The sequence below is a fragment of the Stenella coeruleoalba genome (genome assembly GCF_951394435.1).
Source record: "Stenella coeruleoalba genome assembly, chromosome: 4".
Taxonomy (NCBI): domain Eukaryota; kingdom Metazoa; phylum Chordata; class Mammalia; order Artiodactyla; family Delphinidae; genus Stenella; species Stenella coeruleoalba.
In genome coordinates, this window is record NC_137149.1 from 87,083,735 (window position 1) to 87,103,915 (window position 20,181).

The following is a 20,181-nucleotide window of genomic DNA, read 5'->3' on the forward strand; positions in this document are numbered from 1 at the left end:
CGCAGGCTGGCTTCAGGCCCTAATCTGGTTCCGGCACGGCACGCTGAGCCTTTGGTTAATTCCTCATCTTGGTGGGAAATTAGAGTTAAATTTGCCCGTCCAGACACCTCCCGCTTGTCTCTCATTGGTTCTCCCTATTCCTGTACATCTTCTGCAGAAATTGCAAACTGGGCCAAACAGGAGGTTAAAGGCACTGACTCTCCAAGTGGGGAGAGTGTTAGTAAAGCGTCTGGAATGTTGCACCGAAGTACCAGGGGACGAAAACTGAGACATATTTGAACACGTCTCCCGATCACATGGTTGATCATACTCTGGGTTCCACATGCATGTTTTAGCTGAAGAAAGAATACCTTAAACCTGGAGAGTTGAGACCCGTGGAATGGGTACCATGCAATATGACTTCAAAGGGTCTTCATTTGCTCACCGAATCTCTCCAATCCTATCACTGCTGCGTTTATGACCCTTGTACACACGCTTGATTCTCTTTTGGAGACATAGCAATCCATAGGTTTTAAGATACTTACTAGTCAGTTATATTCTTAGGCGTTTAATATGGGGTGTGGAGTCCATTTCGTTGAGCAAGGAGTAGCTCTTGTCTATTCCATATTTGGCTTAAGGAACTTTATCTGTGCTCATTTCAATCTCTGGCTTTATGCAGCACCCCAACTCACCTTTCCACTTAAGCAAGCATAAGTTGGTTTTCTAAATTTGAGACCCTGTTCTGTTTTGTAATTCAGTTCCTCTGTAGCCAAGTTTACATTCCATGTATTAGTGATATTTTTTGATGTTTCTTTTTCTGTGTGACTTATTTCAGTTAGAATCACCATACCCGAATCCACTCATTGTGCTGCTACGGGCCTGGTGACATAGATTTCATTGCTGAGTGATATTGCATTGTACGTGAGTACCACAACTTCTTTATCCATTTTTCACTTTCTGTGATATTGAACTTGTACTGTAAACGAGGTTGTTGTAAACAGAGGCGTCCCAAACTTTGGGGTGGCTGTGTCTTTTTGATTTTAATTTCCCTAAGCTATAGGACCATAAGTGGAAGTGCACTAGGTTCTGTTACTTTGGTTTTTAGATGTTTCAGGAAACACCATACACTTCTCCCGAGTGGCTGTTGGCAATTTACATCCCGCCCATCAGCATAACAAGGCTCCCAGTTCTCCATGTCCTGTCCTGCCTTTCTGGATTTTACACTTTTTTCAGATGGCCCTTTTGACCGGGGGGAAGTGAGACTTCATTGTAGTGCAGATTTCCTTTGCAAGTTTGCTTGGTTGGCCAAAAAGGGTGTATGCGTTTTTTCCTGAATATATTCAGGAAAAAACGTATACGCCCTTTTTGGCCAAGTGCATCATTGTGGACGTTCTGCCTCTTTTCCTATGCTTTCAATGCAATTCCAGTCTACCTCCTGAAATCGGTTTCCTGCAATTCTGCCCCGCTTTCAAGTCCTCTTGGCAGCCTTACTTCAGTATATTTTTGGACGATAGCTGTCATTTATAACTCTGCAGGTTTGTGAATTACAGTGCCCCTGAGCTCCTTTCTTCAACTCGCTTTCTTGTGACCTGGCCGCCACACCGCAGGATGGCTTCAGGCCCTAATCTGGTTCCGGCACGGCACGCTGAGCCTTTGGTTAATTCCTCATCTTGGTGGGAAATTAGAGTTAAATTTGCCCGTCCAGACACCTCCCGCTTGTCTCTCATTGGTTCTCCCTATTCCTGTTCATCTTCCGCAGAAATTGCAAACTGGGCCAAACAGGAGGTTAAAGGCACTGACTCTCCAAGTGGGGAGAGTGTTAGTAAAGCGTCTGGAATGTTGCACCGAAGTACCAGGGGACGAAAACTGAGACATATTTGAACACGTCTCCCGATCACATGGTTGATCATACTCTGGGTTCCACATGCATGTTTTAGCTGAAGAAAGAATACCTTAAACCTGGAGAGTTGAGACCCGTGGAATGGGTACCATGCAATATGACTTCAAAGGGTCTTCATTTGCTCACCGAATCTCTCCAATCCTATCACTGCTGCGTTTATGACCCTTGTACACACGCTTGATTCTCTTTTGGAGACATAGCAATCCATAGGTTTTAAGATACTTACTAGTCAGTTATATTCTTAGGCGTTTAATATGGGGTGTGGAGTCCATTTCGTTGAGCAAGGAGTAGCTCTTGTCTATTCCATATTTGGCTTAAGGAACTTTATCTGTGCTCATTTCAATCTCTGGTTTTATGCAGCACCCCAACTCACCTTTCCACTTAAGCAAGCATAAGTTGGTTTTCTAAATTTGAGACCCTGTTCTGTTTTGTAATTCAGTTCCTCTGTAGCCAAGTTTACATTCCATGTATTAGTGATATTTTTTGATGTTTCTTTTTCTGTGTGACTTATTTCAGTTAGAATCACCATACCTGAATCCACTCATTGTGCTGCTAAGGGCCTGATGACACAGATTTCATTGCTGAGTGATATTGCTTTGTAAGTAAATACCACAACTTCTTTATCCATTTTTCACTTTCTGCGATGTTGAACTTGTACTGTAAACGAGGTTCTTGTAAACAGAGCCATTCCAAACTTTGGGGTGGCTGTGTCTTTTTGATTTTAATTTCCCTAAGCTATAGGACCATAAGTGGAAGTGCCCTAGGCTCTGTTGCTTTGTTTTTTAGATGTTTCAGGAAACACCATACACTTCTCCCCAGTGTCTGTTGGCAATTTACATCCCGCCCATCAGCATAACAAGGCTCCCAGTTCTCCATGGTCTGTCCTGCCTTTCTGGATTTTACACTTTTTTCAGATGGCCCTTTTGACCTGGGGGAAGTGAGACTTCATTGTAGTGCAGATTTCCTTTGCAAGCTTGCTTGGTTGGCCAAAAAGGGCGTATGCGTTTTTTCCTGAATATATTCAGGAAAAAACGCATACGCCCTTTTTGGCCAAGTGCATCATTGTCGAGTTTGTGACTCTCTTCATATGTTTTCAATGCAATTCCAGTCTACCTCCTGAAATCGGTTTCCTGCAATTCTGCCTTGCTTTCAATGCCTCTTCATAGCCTTACCTCAATATATTTTTTAAAAATAGTTGGCCTTTATAACTCTGCAGGTTTTTGAATTGCAGTGGCCCTTAGCTCCATTTTTTAGCTCTTATTTTTGTGGTCTTGCCCCGTAACCACAGGATTCCTTGAAGCCCTATTTTTCTTCTGGGGCACCTTGCTGTGCCTTTGGTTAATTCTTCTTACTGATGTGATATTAGAGTGACATGTGCCCATTGAAACCGCTACAGCTAGTTTCTCACTGGTTCCCCCTATTCCCATTCATCCTCTGCACTAACTGCAGACTGTGCGATACCAGAACTTAAAGGCATTGACTCCATGTGGGGATGTTGTTAGTAAAGCGGCTGGAATGTCGATCCGGAGCCCCAGGAGAGGAAAAATGAGGTGCGTTTTAGAAACCTTTCCCGATCATATGGTATACCAGTCGCTGGGTTTCCCAAGCATGGTTTAGCTGTAGGAAGATTCCCTTCAACCTGGAGTGTTGGGACCCTTGGAATGAGTAGCATGAAGTATTGCATTAAACTTTCGGCAGTTGCTCACCAAAGCTCACCAATCCTGTCAGCCCCAAGTGTCCAGCCTTATGTCTTATCCAGCTGTGGGTTTATATGTGGTCAATCCAGGTTGCATCACAGCCCCTGAGCGAATTTTGTAAGAATTTTTCTCTCTTTCATTGTTTCAGCGTTTTGTTTTTAAAATTTATTTCTATAATGGGGTTTAGCTCCTTTTCACTGCTGTGTTTGTGCCGCTCTGCACACACTTGATTCCCTTATGGAGATATATCAATACATGGGTTTTAAGATTCTTATTCCTCAGATATATTTCTCTGCGGTGTATAGGGTGTGTTGAGGCCAGTTCATTGAGCAAGGTGTAGATCTTGTCTAATACCTATTTGGTTTATTGAACGGTATCTGTGCTAATTTCAAACTCTGGTTTTATGCATCACCCCACCTCTCCTTTCCCCTTAAGCTGACATAAGTGTGTTTTCTAAATGTGAGACACTGTTCTGTTCTGTAATTCATTTCTTGTGCAGCCATATTTACCCTCCCTCTATAAGTGATATCTTATGATATGTTTCTTTTTCTGTTTGACTTATTTCAAGTAGTATTATCGGACCTAAATCCACTCTTTATCCTTCTACTAGCCTTATTACATTGATTTCATGGTGAAGAGATATTCCATTGTACATAAGTACCACATCTTCTTTATCCATTGTTCTCTTTCCTGGGATATTTAAGGTGTACTGAAGTTGAGGTTCTTGTAAACAGAGTAGCCCTAAACTGTGGTGTGCTTGTGTCTTGTTGATTTTTAGACTTCCCTAGATATACTCCCATGATTGGAAGTGTCCTATGCTCTGTAGCTCTGTTTTTTAGATGATTTAGGAACCACCATACACTTCTCCAGAGTGGCTCTCGGCAGTTCACACACTGCCCATCAGCGTATAAAGGCTCCCTGTTCTCCATGGCCTGTCCTGCTTTTCTGGTTTTTACAAATTTTTAGGATGGCCCTTTTGACCGGTGGGAAGTGAGACTTCTTTGTTGTGCACATTTGCATTGCTTGCTTGCTTCGTTGCCCATAAAGTGCGTATGCGTTTTTTCCTGGATATAATCAGGAAAAAACGCATACACCCTTTTGGGCCAACTGCATCATTGTCGAAATTCTGCCGCTTTTCATGTGCGTTAAAGACGAGTCCAATCTATCTCTTGAAATCTGTTTCTTGCAATTCTGTCTTGCATTCAGATCCTCTTCTTTGCCTTACCTCAACATATTTTTGGACGTTAGTTTTCATTTATAACTCTGCAGGTTTGTGAATTGCAGTGACCCTGAGCTCCATTTTTTAAGTTGCTCTTTTGTGAGCTGGCCTCAAACCCGCAGGATTGCTTCAGGCCCTATTTTGGCTCCGGCGAGGCAGGCTGAGCCTTTCTTTAATTCTTATTCTTAATGGGAAATTAGAGTGATATGTGCCCGTCCAAACCCCTACAACTCTTCTCTCATTGGTTCCCCCTCTTCCCGTTCATCCTCCTCACAATTTGCAAAATGTGTGAAACAGAAGTTTAAATGTGCTGATTCTCCAAGTGGGGAGATTCTAAGTAGCGTGGCTGGAATGGTGAACAGGAGCACCAGGAGAGGATAAATGAGGTGCATTTTAGACACATCTCCCGATCACATGGTGTACAGTCCTCTGGGTTTTCCATGCATGTTTTAGCTGTAGGAAGATCCCTTGAACCTGCAGATTTGGGACCCATTGAATGGGTACCAGGTAGTATTACTTTAAAGGGTGTGCATTTCCTCACCCAACCTCACATTTCTCTTAGCGCAAACAGTTTCCAGCCTTATGTCTCATCCTGCTGTGGGTCTAGATGTGTTCAATCCATGTTGCATCACCGTCCCTGAGGAAAAGTTGTAAGAGGTTTTCTCTGTCTCTCTGTCGTTTATTTTTTTCAATTTATTACTATATTGGTTACAGCTGATTTTCAAAGCTCTGTTTCTTGCTGCTGTACATCCACTTGATTCGCGTACAGAGAGACATCAATAAATTCTTTTTCAGATTCTTACCAGTCGTATATATTCTTTTCCGGTGACTTGAGTGTGCTGAGTGCAGTTCTTTTAGCTACCGTGTAGGCCTTGTTGATTATCAGTTTGGTATTTGGAATGGTATCTTTGCTAATTTCAACCTCCTGGATGATGCCTCACCCCTCCCCACCTTTCCCGTTTAGCAGCCTTATGCGTGTTTTCTACATATTTGACTATGTTTTTGTTTTGTAATTTATTTCATGTGTAGCCATTTTGGATTCCACCTTTAAGTGATATCTTATGATATGTGTCTTTTTCTTTTTGAATTCTGTCACTTAGAATGATCATACGTAACTCCTCCGGAGTTGTTACAACTGGCCATATTTCATTGATTTCCAGGCTGAATAATATTCCACTCTACCTAAGTACCACATCTCTATCCATTTTTTCCCTCCAGAGACATTTAAGTTATATCCTAGTCGAGGATCTTTTAAACAGAGAGGGGGTAAACATTGGGGTGCCTGTGTCCTCTCGATTTTTGTTTTTCCCAAGATATACGCCCATGAGTGCAAGTGCCCTATGCTCTGTAGCTCATTTTTTAGATGCTTTAGTAAACACAATACACTTCTCCAGAATGGCCGTTGGCAATATACATTTCCACTATAAGTCTCACAGGGCTCCCTCTTCTCGTTGCCCTGTCCTGCATTTCTGTTGTTTACGCTTTATGAGGATGGCTCTTCTGACTGATGCGAAGTGATATCTTTTGTAGTATTGACTTCCAGTGCCCACCTGTTTGGTTGGCTAAAAAAGTGTATGCCCTTTTCTTGAATATATACAGAAAAGAACGCATACACCCTTTTTGGCCAACTGCAATGTTGGCAATGTTCAGCTCCTTTTCTTGTGCTTAATGGCGAGTCCTTTCTACCTCCTCAAATCCCTTTCCTGCCATTCTCCCTTGCTTACAAGTCCTTTTCTCTGACTTTCCTCAAGACATTTTTCAGTGATGGATATTTTCAACTCTGCAGTTTTGTGAATTTTACTGCCCCTGAGTTCCATTGTTCAACTCGTGTTTATGGGAACTGGCCACAAAGCAGCGGGATTTCCTCAAGCCCTATACTGTTTCCATGGGCAACCCTAGCCTTTGGTCAATTCGTCTTCCTGATTGGAAATTAGAGTGACATGTGCCTGTCTGAACACCTAGGACTTGTCTCTCATTGTTCCTCATCCTTCCGCTTCATCCTCTGGACAAATTCCAAACTGTACGCAACAGGATGTTGACAGTGCTGACATCTCCAAGTGGGGAGACTGTTAGTAAAGACGCTGGAGGGGTGAACCCGAGCACCAGGAGATGAGGAGATGAGATGCCTTTTCCAAACTCTTCCCGATCAGACGGTATACCATCCTCTGGGTGTGACAGACATGTTTTAGCAGTAGGAAGAGTCCCATTCATGTAAGGAGAACACCAGGGCTTTTTCAAAATCAGTGTCTCCCCGAAACCCAAACTGGGGAAGTTTTTAAGCTACGGCTACACATATGTTCATTAAGGGCCTTGGGAAGTAGGCAGAGTCCAAACTTTAGATGATTGAAGTCTTCAGGGTCAGAAGCACTCACCACCAGCTTCCCTTAGGCTACACTTTAACTGTCATTGATAGATGATGTCAATAAAAATATCTATTCTTTTTCAGATTATTTCCCCTTATAGGTTATTGCAAAATGTTGAGTGTAGTTCCCTGTGCTATACAGTAGTTCCTTGTTGATGATCTATTTTATACATAGCAGTGTGTATGTGTTCATTCCAAACTGTTAATTTATCCCTCCTCCCACCTTTCCCCTTTGGTAATAATAAATTATAAGATTTTATACTTCTCAGAAATGGGGGAGCTGAAAGAGAGGTATCATTTTCAATGGAAAAGCATTTAAAACAAGATTGAAGGTTTAACCAAGATTATTAGCTGTACATCCTTGGAAAGAAATCACTTCGTTTCTCTAATATTGACCTGACAAATAAGACAAACCTTTTCACTGAACTTGCTTATAAAAAGTGATGGAAATATCAAATGGAAGTGTTAAAAACATCTTATTTTACCCGAGCCTTATACACTGTTCTATGTTAACTACAGTTTGGCTCACACATCTGTTCATTGAGGTTACAATAGTCTCAATTTCTGTTACTGATCCTCCAGAGTGGACCCCAACAAGTGTCCCCCTGCCCAGTGTCATTGGGGCCAACAGATCGAGACTGAGTTTGGTTCACAAGCAAAGGAAACTTTATATTTTGATCAGAGAATGGAGAGGTGAGAGCATGCACTACCCCGTGGGCTGTGGGCTGGGCTGCTGTGTAGAGATCCTGTCAGAGTCAGTGGGAGGGAGGGAGGCGGCGGAGCTCTCAAGGGCCGGGTTGGCTGTAGCTCAGGCTCTATATCGTGGAGTCTGCACTGGGCCCCAGGAGCTGAGGTGTCGACCCAGCCATTCTGCACTAGGAAATCTGGTCTGAAGTGCCGGGTGTGGAACCTCTGCATGCGGGACCCTAGGAGCACGTGAAATTAGACAAAGCACAAAGGATAAAAAAGGTTAGACTTGACTTTATTGCCCAGATTCTATTTTTATCTCCCAGGGATTTTTAATGGGCTTTGCTGGGGACAAACCCCTCCTCTGCCTTTTGTCCCGTTCCTCATTCTTGGAGTGCTGAGGGTGCAGACCCTTCTTCTGTAACTGCTGAGTGCTGAGTTGGGAGCCCTCATACCCTGGGGCGAGGGTCAGAGCTTCTCCCCAGCAGCCTCCCGGTGACGTTGATTGTCCCCAGGACCCCTGCCTCCCTGCTCGTCCACCTGAGCACCAGCATTGGAAGTGTTATAGATTCTAATGACCTTTAAGGGTCCAGGAAAGAGATGTGCAGAGACGCTGTGGGGGCCGGTTTCACCCCGCCCCACATTTGTTCGGCCACCTTAGGCTGACCGTCTCTGCCAGCCTAGATGCTCTGACCAGTAGTCTGCGCTTTCTTCAATTAGGCCCCTGAATTAACGTACAAACAGCACCAGGTGTCAGAGCCCTGCCCGCTCAACTCCCAGACAGTCCAGGGTCAGTGGTGATCAAGGACCATGATGGCTACTGAGTCAACAGCCTTTTGAAGTAAACAGGAGTCCAGCCGGTCTTATTGGCCACCATCATCACGGTGTCTGTAGGCTTTTCTATGGTGACAGTGTGGTATACTGTTCCCCCGCCAAGATTATTAGCTCCCCTCTGGGTGCAGTAAGTCCTGCAAGCAGTAGTCTACTCTTTTGGGACACACTCTTGTTGTTTTATGAGAGAAACTCCAGGTCAAGTGATGTTCACACGAGTCGTCATGGTGCCCTGTTGCCCCCGGTTATCTCTCTGGATGTTGGAGTTGGAGGGCCTCCTCACTCGAGGTCGGTGTGCCCACGGAGCGAACCCTGCAACTTCAGGGCATGGTTGGTGGTTAGGATCACCACGTGGGGTCCTTTTCCCTTAGGAGGGAGGTGGCCTTTTGGGCTGCTGATTTCCAGGTTTTTAGATACCGCCAGTATCTTGGCCAGATGTGGCAGTGGGCCAAGCCCCTTAGTGACCGTAGTTTATCCTACCTGGATGGCATTCTTGCATTGTTCCATTTCAAGTGGTCCCAGTTTTTGCACTAATTCTCCAATGGCGATTCACCTTTCACCGGGAATGTAAAGGTCAAAGGGTTTAGCTAAATTAGGGAGTTCCAGGGCAAGGGTCTGAATTGACTGCTCTTTCCATTCTTGAAAGGCCACTTCTGGATTCTATTCAAAAGGATCATCATCTTTTCCTTTCAGTGTTTCATATAGAGGCCCAGCTAGTAGACTGTAGTTAGGGATCCAGAAGCAGCAAACCCTGGCCTCCCCAGGAACCCCTAAGCTGTCTTCTAGTTTTAGAAAGGGGTAAGGCTGAAAATGGTTTCTTCCCTTTCCTGGGATGGGCTTCTCTGACCTTCTGTGAGAATGAAGCCCAGGCATGTCACCGCAGTCTGTGATATTTGAGCTTTTTCTTGGACAACTTCTATCCTTTATTGGCTTGGTAGTTCAGAGGCCTCCTTAGTAGGGCTGGTGATCAGAATGTCGTCTGCATATTGAAGGAGGGTTTCCTTTTCCAGAGGTAGAACTTTTAGGTCTTTAGCTAAGCTTTCCCCAAAGATGGTGTGGGAATTTTTGCACCCTTGGGGCCAGACGGCCCGGAAGTATTGTTTTAGTTGTATGTTGAGTCCTGCCACTCACAAGCCAAAATTTCTTGTGACTCTGGGACTAATGGAATACAAAAGAAGGCATCATTGAAGACTAATACAGAATACCATGTCCTGGTGGTTGGTAGAATGACCAGCAGGGTGTAGGAATTAGGAGCAACTGGAGGAATATCCTCGGTGGCTTCACTGACTGTCCTGACATCCTTTACCAGGTCCCCAGCAGCCCATGGGGCTCTCGTGGTCAGACCAATCCCAGAATATGGAGCTCACCTGGGCAGGTACCCCACCCCCACCCCAGCCCACGGGGCTCTCGTGGTCAGGCCCCTCCCAGGATACAGAGCTACCCTTGCAGGTACCGTGGCAGGGCTGGGCACACAGGAACCGTGCACATAGCCCTCATTGCAGAGCACCCCCAGCTCACCTGTCGCTCAGAGCTGACACAGAGCACCTCAGAGCAGGACTTGAACTAACAAACAGCAGCTGCGACAGGTCTGTGACCCTGGGCATCACTCCGTGAGGCCTCCCTCCACCTGGTCTTCCAGAGACTTCCACTGCACCCGGGGCACCAGGCCTCTGTCTCCAACCACCACCCACCCCTCCTCTGCCTGACTCCTGGGTTCCTCTCATTAGGAGAGGGTTTTCTTGAAGTTGTCTCCCACTCATGGGCCAGATAAAATGATTAGAAAACAAGCCAAAGCTGCAGCCCCTTGTCTATCCTGACTCTCAGGAGCCCACACCTGTTCCTTGGACCTGGCCAGTTCAGCAAGTTCCATTTTCTGCAACTGTGAGCCCCTGAGGGGTGATGATTGGCTGACCTGGGCAGCCTTACCGTGCCGGCCAGCCCTCCCCAGGTGTGCCTGGGTTGAGATCAATATAAATACCACTCCAGGCAGCAAGAGCCCCTGCAGCCGTGCCTGACGCCATTTTCTCTGCCCTGTCAGCAGTCTCGGGGCTGGGCTGGTTGGAGGGAGTGAGAGGCCACGGCTTTGTGGGTGGCCCAGTGTGAGTGGGGCTCTGCTGGACTTTCTGCAGCAGTTGCCAGGCTGCCACCTGCTAAAGAAGAGGATGTGTCACCCATACCTGCTGCTGGAATTTCTCCCTGGGCAGAGGTGAGGAAGGAAAAAAGCAGTGGGGGCAGGGACAGGACGGGTATCTCAGGCAGGGAAATGGAAATCTTCCAGAAGAGCACCCAGGGCCAGGACCATCCTGGCTGGCCTGCAGGCACCAAGTCGGCCGGCATGCTGTCACTCGTGTGGCTCTATGGCCCTTCCTCTAGGCTTTCAAGTCCTTGTATATATTCAGGTGTTTTACCTGGGACGGGTGGGAATAGTTCAGCAGCAACTGGCCTGGGGCTCAGCTCACGTTTACTCACAGATGCCTCGGCACGGTGCCCCAGCTTTGCAACGAGGACGCTTGTTGCGTGGGGGCTGCTGGCTGAATGGGAGACGATTCCCCACCACTGACCAACTTCAGAATTGTTTACAACTGGAGCAAGTGCCCTGATACGGTTTTCCTCTGTGTAACTGGTGGGTTCTGTGTTTTTTTTCTCTTTTTCGTTTTTGGTTCAAGGTAGATTTTATTCCTCTTTTTTGTATTTACAGATATAAGCATGGAAATAATTTATTCATATAAATACATGTATGTGCAGGGAATAATTGTTTTTTCTGTTTTATTTTTTAAATTTTACTTCTTTTTAATTTTGAATTTTATTTTATATTTTTATACAGCAGGTTCTTATTGGTTATCTATTTTATACATATAAATGTATACATGCCAATCCCAGTCTCTCAACTCCTCCCACCACCACCCCCCCAACAGCTTTCCCCCCTTGTTGTCCATACGTTTGTTGTCTACATCTGTTGCTCTATTTATGCCTTGCAAAATGGTTAATCTGTACAGTTTTTCTAGGTTCCACATGTATGCATGAATATACAAGATTTGTTTTTCTCTTTCTGACTTACTTCACTCTGTATGACAGTCTCTAGATCCATCGACGTCTCTACAAATGACCCAATTTCATTCCTTTTCATGGCTTAGTAATATTCCATTTTATATATGTACCACAGCTTTATGCATTCGTCTGTCTGTGGGCATTTAGGTTGCTTCCATTACCTCGATATTGTAAATAGTGATGCAATGAACATTGCGGTGAATGACTCTTTTTGATTTATGGTTTTGTCTGGGTATATGTCCAGTACTGGGATTGCTGTATCATATGGTAATTCTATTGTTAGTTTCTTAAGAAATTCCATATTGTTCTCCATAATGACTGTATCAATTTATATTCCCAACAATAGTGGAAGAGGGTTCCTTTTCTCCACACCCTTTGCAGCATTTTTTGTTTGTAGATTTTCAATGATGCCTATTCTACCAGGTGTGAGGTGATACCTCATTGTTGAATCCATTTCGTTGAGCAAGGGGTAGCTCTTGTCTATTCCATATTTGGCTTATGGAACGGTATCTGTGCTAATTTCAAACTCTGCTTTTATGCAGCACCCCAACTCACCTTCCCCCTTAAGCAGGCATAAGTTGGTTTTCTAAACTTGAGACCCTGTTCTGTTTTGTAATTCAGTTCATGTGTAGCCAAGTTCACATTCCGTGTATTAGTGATACCTTATGATGTTTCTTTTTCTGTGTGACTTATTTCACTTAGAATCATCGTGCCTCAATGCACTCATTATGCTGGTACGGGCCTGGTGACATAGATTTCATTGTTGAGTGGTATTCTGTTGTACAGAAGTACCGCAACTTCTTTATCCATTATTTGCTCTCTGGGATATTTAACTTGTGCCGTAGAAGAGATTCCTGTAAAAAGAGCCGTCCCAAATTTTGGGGTTGCTGTGTCTTTTTGATATTAATTTCCCTAAGCTATAGGACCATAAGTGGAAGTGCCCTAGGCTCTGTTGCTTTGTTTTTTAGATGTTTCAGGAAACACCATACACTTCTCCCGAGTATCTGTTGGCAATTTACATCCCGCCCATCAGCATAACAAGGCTCCCAGTTCTCCATGGCCTGTCCTGTCTTTCTGGATTTTACACTTTATTCTGATGGCCCTTTTGACCGGGGGGAAGTGAGACTTCATTGTAGTGCAGATTTCCTTTGCAAGCTTGCTTGGTTGGCCAAAAAGGGCGTATGCGTTTTTTCCTGAATATATTCAGGAAAAAACGCATATGCCCTTTTGGCAAAGTGCATCATTGTGGACGTTCTGCCTCTTTTCCTACGCTTTCAATGCAATTCCAGTCTACCTCCTGAAATCGGTATCCTGCAATTCTGCCCCGCTTTCAAGTCCTCTTGGAAGCCTTACTTCAGTATATTTTTGGACGATAGCTGTCATTTATAACTCTGCAGGTTTGTGAATTACAGTGCCCCTGAGATCATTTCTTCAACTCACTTTCTTTTGAGCTGGCCGCAACACCGCAGGATGGCTTCAGGCCCTAATCTGGTTCCGGTACGGCACGGGGAGCCTTTGGTTATTTCCTCTTCCTGGTGGGAAATGAGAGTTAAATTTGCCCGTCCAGACACCTCCAGCTAGCCTCTCATTGGTTCTCGCTATTCCTGTTCATCTTCCGCAGAAATTGCAAACTGTGCCAAACAGGAGGTTAAAGGCGCTGACTCTCCAAGAGGGAAGAGTGTTAGTAAAGCGTCTGGAATGTTGCACCCGAGTACCAGGGGAGGAAAACTGAGACATATTTGAACACGTCTCCCGATCACATGGTTGATCATACTCTAGGTTCCACATGCATGTTTTAGCTGAAGGAAGAATACCTAAAACCTGGGTAGTTGAAACCCGTGTAATGGGTACCATGCAATATGACTTCAAAGGGTCTTCATTTGCTCACCGAACCTCTCCAATCCTATCACTGCTGCGTTTATGCCCCTGTAAAAATGCTTGATTCTCCTTCGGAGACATAGCAATCCATAGGTTTTAAGATACTTACTAGTCAGGTACATTCTTAGGCGTTTAATATGCGGTGTTGAGTCCATTTCGTTGAGCAAGGAGTAGCTCTTGTCTATTCCATACTTGGCTTAAGGAACTTTATCTGTGCTCATTTCAATCTCTGGTTTTATGCAGCACCCCAACTCACCTTTCCCCTTAAGCAAGCATAAGTTGGTTTTCTAAATTTGAGACCCTGTTCTGTTCTGTAATTCAGTTCCTGTTTAGCCAAGATTCCATTCCGTGTATTACTGATATCTTATGATGTTTCTTTTTCTGTGTGACTTATTTCAGTTAGAATCATCATACCTGAATCCACTCATTGTGCTGCTAAGGGCATGATGACATAGATTTCATTGCTGAGTGATATTGCTTTGTAAGTGAATACCACAACTTCTTTATCCATTTTTCACTTTCTGCAATGTTGAACTTGTACTGTAAACGAGGTTCTTGTAAACAGAGCCGTTCGAAACTTTGGGGTGGCTGTGTCTTTTTGATTTTAAATTCCCTAAGCTATAGGACCATAAGTGGAAGTGCCCTAGGCTCTGTTGCTTTGTTTTCTAGATGTTTCAGGAAACACCATACACTTCTCCCGAGTGGTTGTTGGCAATTTACATCCCGCCCATCAGCATAACAAGGCTCCCAGTTCTCCATGGCCTGTCCTGCCTTTCTGGATTTTACACTTTTTTCAGATGGCCCTTTTGACTGGGTGGAAGTGAGACTTCATTGTAGTGCAGATTTCCTTTGCAAGCTTGCTTGGTTGGCCAAAAAGGACGTATGCGTTTTTTCCTGAATATATTCAGGAAAAAACGCATACGCCCTTTTTGGCCAAGTGCATCATTGTGGACGTTCTGCCTCTTTTCCATGCTTTCAATGCAATTCCAGTCTACCTCCTGAAATCGGTTTCCTGCAATTCTGCCCCGCTTTCAAGTCCTCTTGGCAGCCTTACTTCAGTCTATTTTTGGACGATAGCTGTCATTTATAACTCTGCAGGTTTGTGAATTACAGTGCCCCTGAGCTCCTTTCTTCAACTCGCTTTATTTTGAGCTGGCCGCAACACCGCAGGATGGCTTCAGGCCCTAATCTGGTTCCGGTACGGCACGCTGAGCCTTTGGTTATTTCCTCTTCCTGGTGGGAAATGAGAGTTAAATTTGCCCGTCCAGACACCTCCAGCTAGTCTCTCATTGGTTCTCGCTATTCCTGTTCATCTTCCACAGAAATTGCAAACTGGGCCAAACAGGAGGTTAAAGGGACTGACTCTCCAAGTGGGGAGAGTGTTAGTAAAGCATCTGGAATGTTGCACCCGAGTACCAGGGGAGGAAAACTGAGACATATTTGAACACGTCTCCCATTCACATGGTTGATCATACTTGGGTTCCCCATGCATGTTTTAGCTGAAGGAAGAATACCTAAAACCAGGGTAGTTGAAACCCGTGGAATGGGTACCATGCAATATGACTTCAAAGGGTTTTCATTTGCTCACCGAACCTCTCCAATCCTATCACTGCTGCGTTTATGCCCCTGTGCACATGCTTGATTCTCTTTCGGAGACATAGCAATCCATAGGTTTTAAGATACTTACTAGTCAGGTACATTCTTAGGCGTTTAATATGGGGTGTTGAGTCCATTTCGTTGAGCAAGGAGTAGCTCTTGTCTATTTCATATTTGGCTTAAGGAACTTTGTCTGTGCTCATTTCAATCTCTGGTTTTATGCAGCACCCCAACTCACCTTTACCCTTAAGCAAGCATAAGTTGGTTTTCTAAATTTGAGACCCTGTTCTGTTCTGTAATTCAGTTCCTGTGTAGCCAAGTTTACATTCCGTGTATTACTGATATCTTATGATGTTTCTTTTTCTGTGTGACTTATTTCAGTTAGAATCATCATACCTGAATCCACTCATTGTGCTGCTAAGGGCCTGATAACACAGATTTCATTGCTGAGTGATATTGCTTTGTAAGTAAATACCACAACTTCTTTATCCATTTTTCAATTTCTGCGATGTTGAACTTGTACTGTAAACGAGGTTCTTGTAAACAGAGGCGTCCCAAACTTTGGGGTGGCTGTGTCTTTTTGATTTTAATTTCCCTAAGCTATAGGACCATAAGTGGAAGTGCCCTAGGTTCTGTTGCTTTGTTTTTTAGATGTTTCAGGAAACACCATACACTTCTCCCGAGTGGTTGTTGGCAATTTACATCCCGCCCATCAGCATAACAATGCTCCCAGTTCTCCATGGCCTGTCCTGCCTTTCTGGATTTTACACTTTTTTCAGATGGCCCTTTTGACCGGGGGGAAGTGAGACTTCATTGTAGTGCAGATTTCCTTTGCAAGCTTGCTTGGTTGGCCAAAAAGGGCGTATGCGTTTTTTCTGAATATATTCAGGAAAAAACGCATACGCCCTTTTTGGCCAAGTGCATCATTGTGGACGTTCTGCCTCTTTTCCTATGCTTTCAATGCAATTCCAGTCTACCTCCTGAAATCGGTTTCCTGCAATTCTGCCCCGCTTTCAAGTCCTCTTGGCAGCCTTACTTCAGTCTATTTTTGGACGATAGCTGTCATTTATAACTCTGCAGGTTTGTGAATTACAGTGCCCCTGAGCTCTTTCTTCAACTCGCTTTCTTGTGAGCTGGCCGCAACACCGCAGGATGGCTTCAGGCACTAATCTGGTTCCGGCACGGCACGCTGAGCCTTTGATTATTTCCTCTTCCTGGTGAGAAATGAGACTTAAATTTGCCCGTCCAGACACCTCCAGCTAGTCTCTCATTGGTTCTCGCTATTCCTGTTCATCTTCCGCAGAAATTGCAAACTGGGCCAAACAGGAGGTTAAAGGCGCTGTCTCTCCAAGTTGGGAGAGTGTTAGTAAAGCGTCTGGAATGTTGCACCCGAGTACCAGGGGAGGAAACCTGAGACATATTTGAACACGTCTCCCGATCACATGGTTGATCATACTATAGGTTCCACATGCATGTTTTAGCTGAAGGAAGAATACCTTAAACCTTGTTAGTTGAAACCCGTGGAATGGGTACCATGCAATATGACTTCAAAGGGTCTTCATTTGCTCACCGAACCTCTCCAATCCTATCACTGCTGCGTTTATGCCCCTGTACACATGCTTGATTCTCTTTCGGAGACATAGCAATCCATAGGTTTTAAGATACTTACTAGTCAGGTACATTCTTAGGCGTTTAATATGCGGTGTTGAGTCCATTTCGTTGAGCAAGGAGTAGCTCTTGTCTATTCCATATTTGGCTTAAGGAACTTTATCTGTGCTCATTTCAATCTCTGGTTTTATGCAGCACCCCAACTCACCTTTCCCCTTAAGCAAGCATAAGTTGGTTTTCTAAATTTGAGACCCTGTTCTGTTCTGTAATTCAGTTCCTGTGTAGCCAAGTTTCCATTCCGTGTATTACTGATATCTTATGATGTTTCTTTTTCTGTGTGACTTATTTCAGTTAGAATCATCATACCTGAATCCACTCATTGTGCTGCTAAGGGCCTGATGACACAGATTTCATTGCTGAGTGATATTGCTTTGTAAGTAAATACCACAACTTCTTTATCCATTTCTCACTTTCTGCGATGTTGAACTTGTACTGTAAACGAGGTTCTTGTAAACAGAGCCGTTCCAAACTTTGGGGTGGCTGTGTCTTTTTGATTTTAATTTCCCTAAGCTATAGGACCATAAGTGGAAGTGCCCTAGGTTCTGTTGCTTTGTTTTTTAGATGTTTCAGGAAACACCATACACTTCTCCCCAGTGGTTGTTGGCAATTTACATCCCGCCCATCAGCATAACAAAGCTCCCACTTCTCCATGGCCTGTCCTGCCTTTCTGGATTTTACACTTTTTTCAGATGGCCCTTTTGACCGGGGGGAAGTGAGACTTCATTGTAGTGCAGATTTGCTTTGCAAGCTTGCTTGGTTGGCCAAAAAGGGCGTATGCGTTTTTTCCTGAATATATTCAGGAAAAAACGCATACGCCCTTTTTGGCCAAGTGCATCATTGTGGACGTTCTGCCTCTTTTCCTATGCTTTCAATGCAATTCCAGTCTACCTCCTGAAATCGGTTTCCTGCAATTCTGCCCCGCTTTCAAGTCCTCTTGGCAGCCTTACTTCAGTCTATTTTTGGACGATAGCTGTCATTTATAACTCTGCAGGTTTGTGAATTACAGTGCCCCTGAGCTCCTTTCTTCAACTCGCTTTCTTTTGAGCTGGCCGCAACACCGCAGGATGGCTTCAGGCCCTAATGTGGTTCCGGTACGGCACGCTGAGCCTTTGGTTATTTCCTCTTCCTGGTGGGAAATGAGAGTTAAATTTGCCCGTCCAGACACCTCCAGCTAGCCTCTCATTGGTTCTCGCTATTCCTGTTCATCTTCCGCAGAAATTGCAAACTGGGCCAAACAGGAGGTTAAAGGCGCTGACTCTCCAAGTGGGGAGAGTGTTAGTAAAGCGTCTGGAATGTTGCACCCGAGTACCAGGGTACGAAAACTGAGACATATTTGAACACGTCTCCCGTTCACATGGTTGATCATACTCTGGGTTCCACATGCATGTTTTAGCTGAAGGAAGAATACCTTAAATCTGGAGAGTTGAGACCCGTGGAATGGGTACCATGCAATATGACTTCAAAGGGTCTTCATTTGCTCACCGAACCTCTCCAATCCTATCACTGCTGCGTTTATGCCCCTGTACACACGCTTGATTCTCTTTTGGATACATAGCAATCCATAGGTTTTAAGATACTTACTAGTCAGGTACATTCTTAGGCATTTAATATGCGGTGTTGAGTCCATTTCGTTGAGCAAGGAGTAGCTCTTGTCTATTCCATATTTGGCTTAAGGAACTTTATCTGTGCTCATTTCAATCTCTGGTTTTATGCAGCACCCCAACTCACCTTTCCCCTTAAGCAAGCATAAGTTGGTTTTCTAAATTTGAGACCCTGTTTTGTTTTGGAATGCAGTTCCTGTGTAGCCAAGTTTCCATTCCGTGTATTACTGATATCTTATGATGTTTCTTTTTCTGTGTGACTTATTTCAGTTAGAATCATCGTACCTGAATCCACTCATTATGCTGCTACGGGCCTGATGACATAGATTTCATTGCTGAGTGATACTGCATTGTACGTAAGTACCACAAGTTCTTTATCCATTTTTCACTTTCTGTGATATTGAACTTGTACGGTAAACGAGGTTCTTGTAAATGGAGGCGTCCCAAATTTTGGGGTGGCTGTGTCTTTTTGATTTTAATTTCCCTAAGCTATAGGACCATAAGTGGAAGTGCCCTAGGTTCTGTTGCTTTGTTTTTTAGATGTTTCAGGAAACACCATACACTTCTCCCAAGTGGTTGTTGGCAATTTACATCCCGCCCATCAGCATAACAAGGCTCCCAGTTCTCAATGGCCTGTTGCCTTTCTGGATTTTACACTTTTTTCAGATGGCCCTTTTGACCGGGGGGAAGTGAGACTTCATTTTAGTGCAGATTTCCTTTGCAAGCTTGCTTGGTTGGCCAAAAAGGGCGTATGCGTTTTTTCCTGAATATATTCAGGAAAAAACGCATACGCCCTTTTTGGCCAAGTGCATCATTGTGGACGTTCTGCCTCTTTTCCTATGCTTTCAATGCAATTCCAGTCTACCTCCTGAAATCGGTTTCCTGCAATTCTGCCCCGCTTTCAAGTCCTTTTGGCAGCCTTACTTCAGTCTATTTTTGGACGATAGCTGTCATTTATAACTCTGCAGGTTTGTGAATTACAGTGCCCATGAGCTCCTTTCTTCAACTCGCTTTCTTGTGACCTGGCCGCAACACCGCAGGATGGCTTCAGGCCCTAATCTGGTTCCGGCCCGGCATGCTGAGCCTTTGGTTAATTCCTCTTCCTGGTGGGAAATGAGAGTTAAATTTGCCCGTCCAGACACCTCCAGCTAGTCTCTCATTGGTTCTCGCTATTCCTGTTCATCTTCCGCAGAAATTGCAAACTGGGCCAAACAGAAGGTTAAAGGGACTGACTCTCCAAGTGGGGAGAGTGTTAGTAAAGCATCTGGAATGTTGCACCCGAGTACCAGGGAAGGAACACTGAGACATATTTGAATACGTCTCCCGTTCACATGGTTGATCATACTCTGGGTTCCACATGCATGTTTTAGCTGAAGGAAGAATACCTTAAACCTGGAGAGTTGAGACCCGTGTAATGGGTACCATGCAATATGACTTCAATGGGTCTTCATATGCTCACCGAACCTCTCCAATCCTATCACTGCTGCGTTTATGCCCCTGTACACATGCTTGATTCTCTTTCGGAGACATAGCAATCCATAGGTTTTAAGATACTTACTAGTCAGGTACATTCTTAGGCGTTTAATATGGGGTGTTGAGTCCATTTCGTTGAGCAAGGAGTAGCTCTTGTCTATTCCATATTTGGCTTAAGGAACTTTATCTGTGCTCATTTCAATCTCTGGTTTTATGCAGCACCCCAACTCACCTTTCCCCTT

The 20,181-nt window shown here is 44.4% G+C and overlaps 1 long non-coding RNA gene across 10 annotated transcripts in view; it reads left to right on the plus strand.

Annotated features, from left to right (window-relative positions):
* Window positions 1-20,181, plus strand: part of LOC307185334 — a 3,778,167-nt gene that overhangs the window by 551,655 nt on the left and 3,206,331 nt on the right. The gene's annotated exons all lie outside the window — the stretch shown is intronic.